A 7923-nucleotide genomic window follows, 5' to 3' on the forward strand; every position below is an offset into this window, starting at 1 on the left:
AATCAGAGGTGGTCATGGATTCCATGATGTCTTAATCAGAATGGAATATGGGCTAACTGGAGGAAGAAGGACCACATGATGGGGAAGAGCTACCTAAAGCATCCTCATGAGAGATAAATTTCACATATGCATCGTAAAAGTTGGGAGACATATGATAAGTAGATGGAATATCTACCGATGTTGAGACTGTGGTGTTCATCGAAGAAGGTTCAACAGAATCACAATAGGAGACATCAGGGGAGTTCAAATGCATCGATCTCATGGATGACGACAAGTAGAGAATAGGAGTGATACTATCCATCATCTCGATATCATGGGGAGGGATCACAATGGGTGTTTGAGAGACCTCCTGTTCCGATGTAGGAATGGGAATAGAATCTGTAGGTAGAGGAGAGGTGGACTCACTATGAGTGGCCTCTAATTTTCCAAGCACTTGAAGTGTATCATAAGAATATTCAAGACGGGGACAGTGATTATAATAGTGGTCGTAATTGTCACACAAAGCACATGGGTGATTTTTGCGTAATGATCTACTCTTCTTGGCTGACTCAAGTAGGGTAACATGGACCTCAGGAACATTAGAATCAGGGAAGGTATCAATGCCCACATCTTTAACATAAGGTAGTTCAAGACAATTATTGGTGGCATGACTAGAAATATCACACAAATCACAAGGAGGAATAGGCTTTGGCAGCTTAGTAGGAGTTCGAGTTGCTGGGGGGCCCTTGTCTTTAGTTCCCTTTTTCTAGGCTTTCCCCCCTTTCCAGATGGTTTTGCAACAGGAGTAGGGTCCTATTAATGTTGTTGTGGAACTGAAGCAAAGTTAGGGGTAGGAACACTAGGTTGGATCGGGGTCAAAGTAGTGTATTGTTTGAGTTTATTAGATGGATTGTTTGCAGGAGGATCGATGTATCAAATTTGGATCCCCAAGGAAATGTTGGGTATACTCAACGTAGACATGATAGGTGTAGAATAAACTCTAGGACGTGGAAATAATAATGGTATCTAACTAGAAGGATAGTGACCTAGAGGAACTTCTCCGAGATGGTTAAGGCCTGGGGGAATGGTTCCAAGTAGAAATGGATTAGGAGATACACCAACAGAAGGAAATGATCCTTGAGGAGTAGCACTAGGAGGCTAGGTTGAGTTAGGAATGGTACATTGCAAAGGTATAGTCTGTTGTGAAGGCATACTAGACTCTTTGTGGGTAGCCTGCAGTGCTTGGAGCATGTAAACACTGGATGAGATAGGCATCATAAGGGGTAGGTGGTGGATTATAGTAATAACGAAGCAAAGTGGAATATTTGTAGACTCCTGGAGAGACATTGGCGAAGGAAGAGACATTCATATTGTCATCCACGGAGGAAATTTTGGAGTGAGGTGAAGTCTGGGATTTGGGATCATAGTACGTCAACTGATCGATGACGACAATATTTCCATTATGGGGAAATCACATCTTACGGTGAATCACCAATGCGATAGCTGAAATGGCATAAATATAAATACAACCCAAAAGGATGTTATAGTCTAGGGAAGCATCAATGACTTCAATGTTAATATAGATAGTCTTGTCGGCAACTGTGACTGGGGAATTACGCTATAAGCCAAGGGGTTGTGAAGGATGACCATCCCATGCTCGAAGAGTGATGGTGGAAAGTGATAGGTCAGGGGAACCAAGTTGCTTCCAAACATTGGTAGCCATCACACAGGTGGAGGTGCCTTTGTCAATGATACATTGCTGAACAGTGGCATTTATAATGGAGACTGGTATTTGAAATGCAATGGATTAAGGTATGGGAGGATTTTCTGACTTGTCAACATGAAAGACAATCATCTAATCATATTGAGGATCCACAGCACCCAAGGAAGATACTATAGATTTCCATTTGGATGGGCACGTCAATAGGACTTCCAATGTTGACATGGCAGTAGGAGACTGCGCTATGTCATCTACTATGCTATATTTATGGATGAATTTGGCATAAGTAGCATTTTGACACAACGAACCTTTGGAGATCTTGGTAATAACCTTAACCTTAGGTTGAGGGATCTGTAAGGTACCTATGGATTATGATAGCGGCTCCATGGACACTTTGGGTTGGGACACAATATCTAACTTAGCGGGTGGCTGGTCATACTGGCACAATTAAGTTCCAAGGTTGACTTGCTAGGTATTTACCTCATCATTATTCATCGTAAGAGTCTAATAATCATGGTGACTAGATGGTGGAGTTGGTTGAGCTACCTAACCTTGTGTAGTTTGGGTAGTTATATATCCTTGATGAGGGAAAGGATTAGTAAGCACTTCTGATTGAGATGAAGTAGGAGGGGGAGGAGGAGCGGTGGGCTATGATCCTCGAGAAGCTACTTGAGCTTCCCATACTTGTCGCATATGAGGTGAAAGATGAAACTCATGGGTATAATGACCATATATGCGCAGCATGTACAACGTATGTTCGAACGAAGACTCTTGTTTTACTTGGGGTGACTAACTTGTTGCTAGATTGTGAGATTAGGTTGAGGACCCTGCGGGGCATTGGGTGGAGGACCCTAGTTGCCTTGATTACCTTGATACTGTTGGTTATGACTAACATTCACCTTGTTCATTTTCTTTGGTTTAGGGGGATTGGGTCCACTTTGTTGAGCATACACTATTCCTTGCGAAGGAGGTGGTTGTTTTGGCAGAGGGGGAGCAGGCATGGGGGGTTGGGGCATTGGTGCCAAAGGAGCTAGAGTGCTAGGCGGTGCATACTGATAACAAGGAGATGGATCAACATTTGGATAAAAATACGATGCAATAGTTGTCCTTGGAATCTGTTGATGTGAATGGGGATATGCATCTCGCATGTTGGGACCTAGATAAGGGTTGCTTGGTAAAGGATTAGGGGAGGGATAATTGTAAGTGGAACTGGTCCCCCCTTATGGACCTGTTGTGGTAAAAACACAACCCCCCATTTTTGACTTGCTCAACTCAAATAATGGGGACCCTTTCTATAAAAAATTTGGGCTAAGCACCTTTTTGGATTTTTATTTTAGTTGATTGCCCTACGCTTTTGTTAATTTTACATTTTCTTTGGATTCTTGTTTTGATTGTTTTGTTAGAATCGATTTTTTACAAGCTTCCCATTGACGCTTGTTTCGCCTCATTTGGTCAACTGGTTTGAAAATGGCACTCCTTTGAAGTCTCATCATTTATCTAGCCTGGATTAAAAATGCATAAAATATACAATATTGCATTTTGTAAATAAATTAGTTCAATAAGGCATTCATTTTAAATATGAACCTGTAGCGAGTTTTTACTAACATTTTTCATTTTTAGTTATGCGGCCAAATCATTAAGTATCGAGATTTAAGAAATTTACTCCAATTTCTAAATCAATTATTAATCTCGAAAACCCAAAATTTTCGAAGTGGCTGTAGTAATTTTTATTTTTACTTTTATTAAGAGTGGCTGTAGTTTATAAAATAACCCTCCTAAAATAAAATCAAAATCAAAATTGATTGTTAATATTAAATCTCAGATTAATTAAATTAATTATTATTTAAAATATAATTAATTTAATTAAACTAAAATTTAATATATATAAAAAATATATATCACACCATAACCCCCGATGCGATATCGGGTCGGAAGTCTTGTTCGCAATGCATTTTACAAACCCCCGATACACACCATAACCCCCATAACCCCCGATGCGATATCGGATCGGGGAAGTTCACTTGACACATTTTAATGAGCCCCTCCATCCTCCGATTTGCCGATGCGAAAGGCATAAGGCACTTACCATAACTCCATTCATGGTTTTAAAGAGGCTTATGTAATAACGTAGGGTGATAATAGCTTTAGTTTAAAAGGTTTAAATATTTAATGGTGAGAATAAGTGGGGGTAGTTTATATTTATTTTTATTTTTTTTATATATTAATTTAAATAATTAATTTTAAATTAATTAATATATGTAATATAATTCTTTTGTAGAAATGATTGAAGGTTGTTCCGGAGAAAGAGCGATGGCTGTGAAGAACGTTCAGAGAGCGAGGGGAGGGATTGGAGGTCTCGAGATCGAAACCCGGGCCCTCAAAGAAACCCATCTCAGCAGTGTAAGAAAGCGGCCCAGGAGGAGCTTCGTAGGGGAGATCAGAGATCCATGGAGGATATTACGAGTGTGGCCTGGCACATTCGTTACAGCCGTGGAGGCACCCCATGCATGCTATGATACCGACTGGGTCTTGCGAGGAGTAAAAGGGAAGGCATATTTCGCTCTCGCCACCGACGACTAGGCCTCTGCTGCGCTTGCTCGGACGCGCAACCCCCGTGGATTCGATCGCTGCACCCTCAACAGCAGGAGCTTAAAGATCCCAAGGCCAAGGCTCTGGCTTTGCTACCTTCCGTGTCGTCCTTGGAATCAAGCAAGAGAGAGCCGGAAAATGATTCATCCACAGGGTCTCTGCATGGATTTGAGGCAATCACTTGCTATCCGAATCGCAGTCTCAGATTCAGATCGGATAAAGATCTACCAGATCTGGTCATCCAGAAGGCAGAAAAACCCGTGTTTTGGCCAGATACAGAGATCTGCATGGGGTCAAAGCCCTTATCTGACTCCTTTCAGATCCAGATTGCTCAGCCTGCAGGTAGAACCATCATGCAATGGGTTCGCCCTTCATATCTGGTGCAGGACCTCATACTGAATCTAGAGCGCAGAATGGGGATCCCATCTAGCCTTTTGCGACTTCTCTTTCAAGGTAAACAACTTGAAAACCCTCTATCCCTCTCTGCTTACAGCATTTCCAGGAACAGCTCGGTGGTGGCTACCCTTCGTTTGAGAGGAGGTGCAGCGGGACAATCTTCCTCTACTCGGCCTTTCTCATACAAGGACGCAGTTCACTCCGAGAACCCCAAACCCCTGGAAGCCCTTAAATCTAAGGCCTTCTTGGTTGAAAAAATTGAAGAAGTTCCTTCTGTTGAACTCATGCATGAAGATCTGGCTTCCCAGCATCAAGAATTTGCAGAAAGAGCCATCATTTGCAGATTTAATGGACTGTGGCCTCGATCTCAGGATCTCTATGCATGGATCCATGCAAACTGGACACATCATTGTAAGATCTTTTTTTGCTCGAAAGGTTATTTCATTGTTCTCTTTGATAACATTAAGCACTATGAAAAGGCCTTTGCAGAGGGCCCTTGGTTCATGGGAACTGCAGGGCTTTTTTTGACTCCCTGGTTTCCAGATTTTGATCCAGCCACTGCAGTCATTACCAAGACACCGGTATGGATTCGGCTTCCAAACTTACCTGCTCATCTATGGAATACTCGTGTCTTCAGAGCTATAGGAGACACATTGGGCAGCTTCATCCATGGAGATTTTTGGAGGGAATCCAAAGGCCTCTACTCATATGCAAGAGTGTGTGTGGAGTTAGACCTGAGCAAAGGTCTTCCAGAACAAATCAATCTCAAGATAAATGACTTTGTCTGGACCCAGACGCTGGATTACGAGAACACTGCTTTTCGGTGCCGCCATTGCCAACAATCTGGGCATTTGCAGAATACTTGCCCATCTCGCCCGACAAAAAAGAACAAGGCCAACGACTCCAAGCCCAAGTCCAAACGATGGGCTCCATGCTCTCCTCCTCTAGTCGGGGATTCTGATTCCTCCAGTTCTGAAGATGAAGATAGCGATGAAGAATCGAATCAGGCCCCTCATTCTATGGCCCCTTCAACCGAGGGCCTGGCGCCTTCCTCTGATTCAGCCATTGCTCAGAAACGTGTCCATTTGTCCTCTTCCTCGGACTCAAAAAAGGAGGGCTCCCCTGTGGAGCACCCCAATCTGCAAGTTGTAATCACCCATCCACCCCAAAGTGGTTGGGTTGAAGTTAAAAAAAGGAAAGGGAAAAAGCTTCGTGTTGAAACCCCTACTCTTTCAAGGTAGCATTCAATGCTTCTTAATCTTTCAGTGACTAGTTGTAACTCCTTGCTTGCTTATCTCATTTCCCGGAACCGAGGTTGATAATCCTATCATTTCCGGTTGTCGGTTTCCTGCATCTCTGGAATGTATCCTCTTGTACAATATTTTACTGCTTAATAGAATTAGTCTTATCGAGAAAAAAAAAATATATATAATATAATTAATTTAAATAAATAAAATTGTAATTATTATTTAAATTAATATTATATAGTTTGTAATTAGTTAATTATAATAGTTAGTTATATATTAATTAATAAATAGTTTATTAATAACTAGTTTAGTTTATAATTAGCAATTAAATTAGAATTAATTAGAGACTAATTTAGGATTAGTTTTTAATTACATTTTTTTTAGTCCAGCAACAGAATTTCGAGATTCATGCCAGATTTGACTCATCAACTTTGGAAGCTCATAGAATGAGTTATACTTGGCCAAATGAGGCTCAGGACGGCTCATTGGAAAGATAAAAGCAAGGAGAATATTTCTGAGGAGATTTCATTGATAGATTTGGTCATTTATTGGGTCAAAAATCAGGCAGAAGATTAAGCTCCGAATTTTGAAAACAAAATCACTTTTCTGAGTTTTATTTTCATTGGTCCAGGCCTCTTCTAATTGCAGATTCACTCGTCAATGATATTCTTGGCCAATTAAATCATCCCAGGCATCAATAAAGAATTTATATTTTATAGAATTTGATTGGATTTGATTTAAATGCCAGCAATGCCATGTTTATTTTATTGTTGCATTTTAATTTATTTTGATTTCTTTTTGCAGGAAAACAGTGGAAGAAATATGGAGAAAAAGATTTCAATCAATGAAAATGCTCCAGCAATTGGATTTAGAAAATTTCTCTTCACAAAAATTTCCTCTCAAGAATTCCTTCACAGATAGTATAAGTAATAGATTGCAGAATGTAATAAGGGGCTGCTCTCCTCTACAATGCTAGACTTCAAAAAGCACTACTGTAATAGGAATTTAGAATTGTAGGAGAGAGGAGAGAAAATCTCAGATCTGGGGATTATTGAGGATTTTTCCTTTGTATCTTGAATTATGTATGAGGGGCAGAGTTTTCACTATTGTGGCTTTAGCTTTGAAGGCAGAAGTTCAAGCAATGTAAAGGACTGTTGGAGACCAAGATCAGAGAAATGGATGCAATAAATTGGTATTTTTAATACTACTGTTTTAAATATCAGTTTCATTTTTATGATAACAAGAATGTGTCATTTTGTTCATGTTTGTGCATTATTGTCAATATGGGTAGTTTGTCTCAATGTTGTTATCATGTATCTCTGTTCTTATGGATTAATTTCTGATTTCTGAGTAACTATTTACTCAGAAATCTACCTTATTAAAACTGATTTATTGAGTGGTAATATGTTGTGAACTATTTCCACATATTATTGTTTAGTTATTGGATTTGCTGATTTTATAATCAATATCATTTATGTGAACTACTTCCTGAGTGCTGTTGGTTTATTATTTCAGTTAAAAGGTCTCAATAGGATGTGTTTTGATATCCATAATATCAGTTAATTGAACTACTTCATTAACTTGATATTGATTATAAACAAGACATATCTAAATCCCAATACTTTAATTATCTTGCTCTTAGTTGGGTTAGGTCTATATCTGCCTAATTAAGATAGGACTTAGATTAGTTTCTTTTGCTTGCATCATAGAATAAGCTTGCATTTAGAGTAAATTCTACATTCTTTTAAGTCCTCTCCTCAAAGAGGCAAAACTTTAGTTGTGGCTTGGCTGAACCCAAATCAGCTTAAGGGTCATTCTCTTGCCTGATCAACAAGAAGAAGTGATCTGATATCCCTGTCTATTGGTATGTAAAGATATGTTATGAAACCAGCTCAAGAAAAGATAGAAAAGATAAATCCACGCCTTAGAATTCAGCCTCTTCGAGGGGGCAACCTCCTTTACATTACATAAATGAACAATTCTTGGATGATA

Source organism: Pinus tabuliformis, chromosome 4_1, assembly GCF_031772625.1.
Source record: "Pinus tabuliformis cultivar Carrire ecotype Pingquan chromosome 4_1, CPIR1, whole genome shotgun sequence".
In the NCBI taxonomy this organism is placed as follows: Eukaryota; Viridiplantae; Streptophyta; class Pinopsida; order Pinales; family Pinaceae; genus Pinus; species Pinus tabuliformis.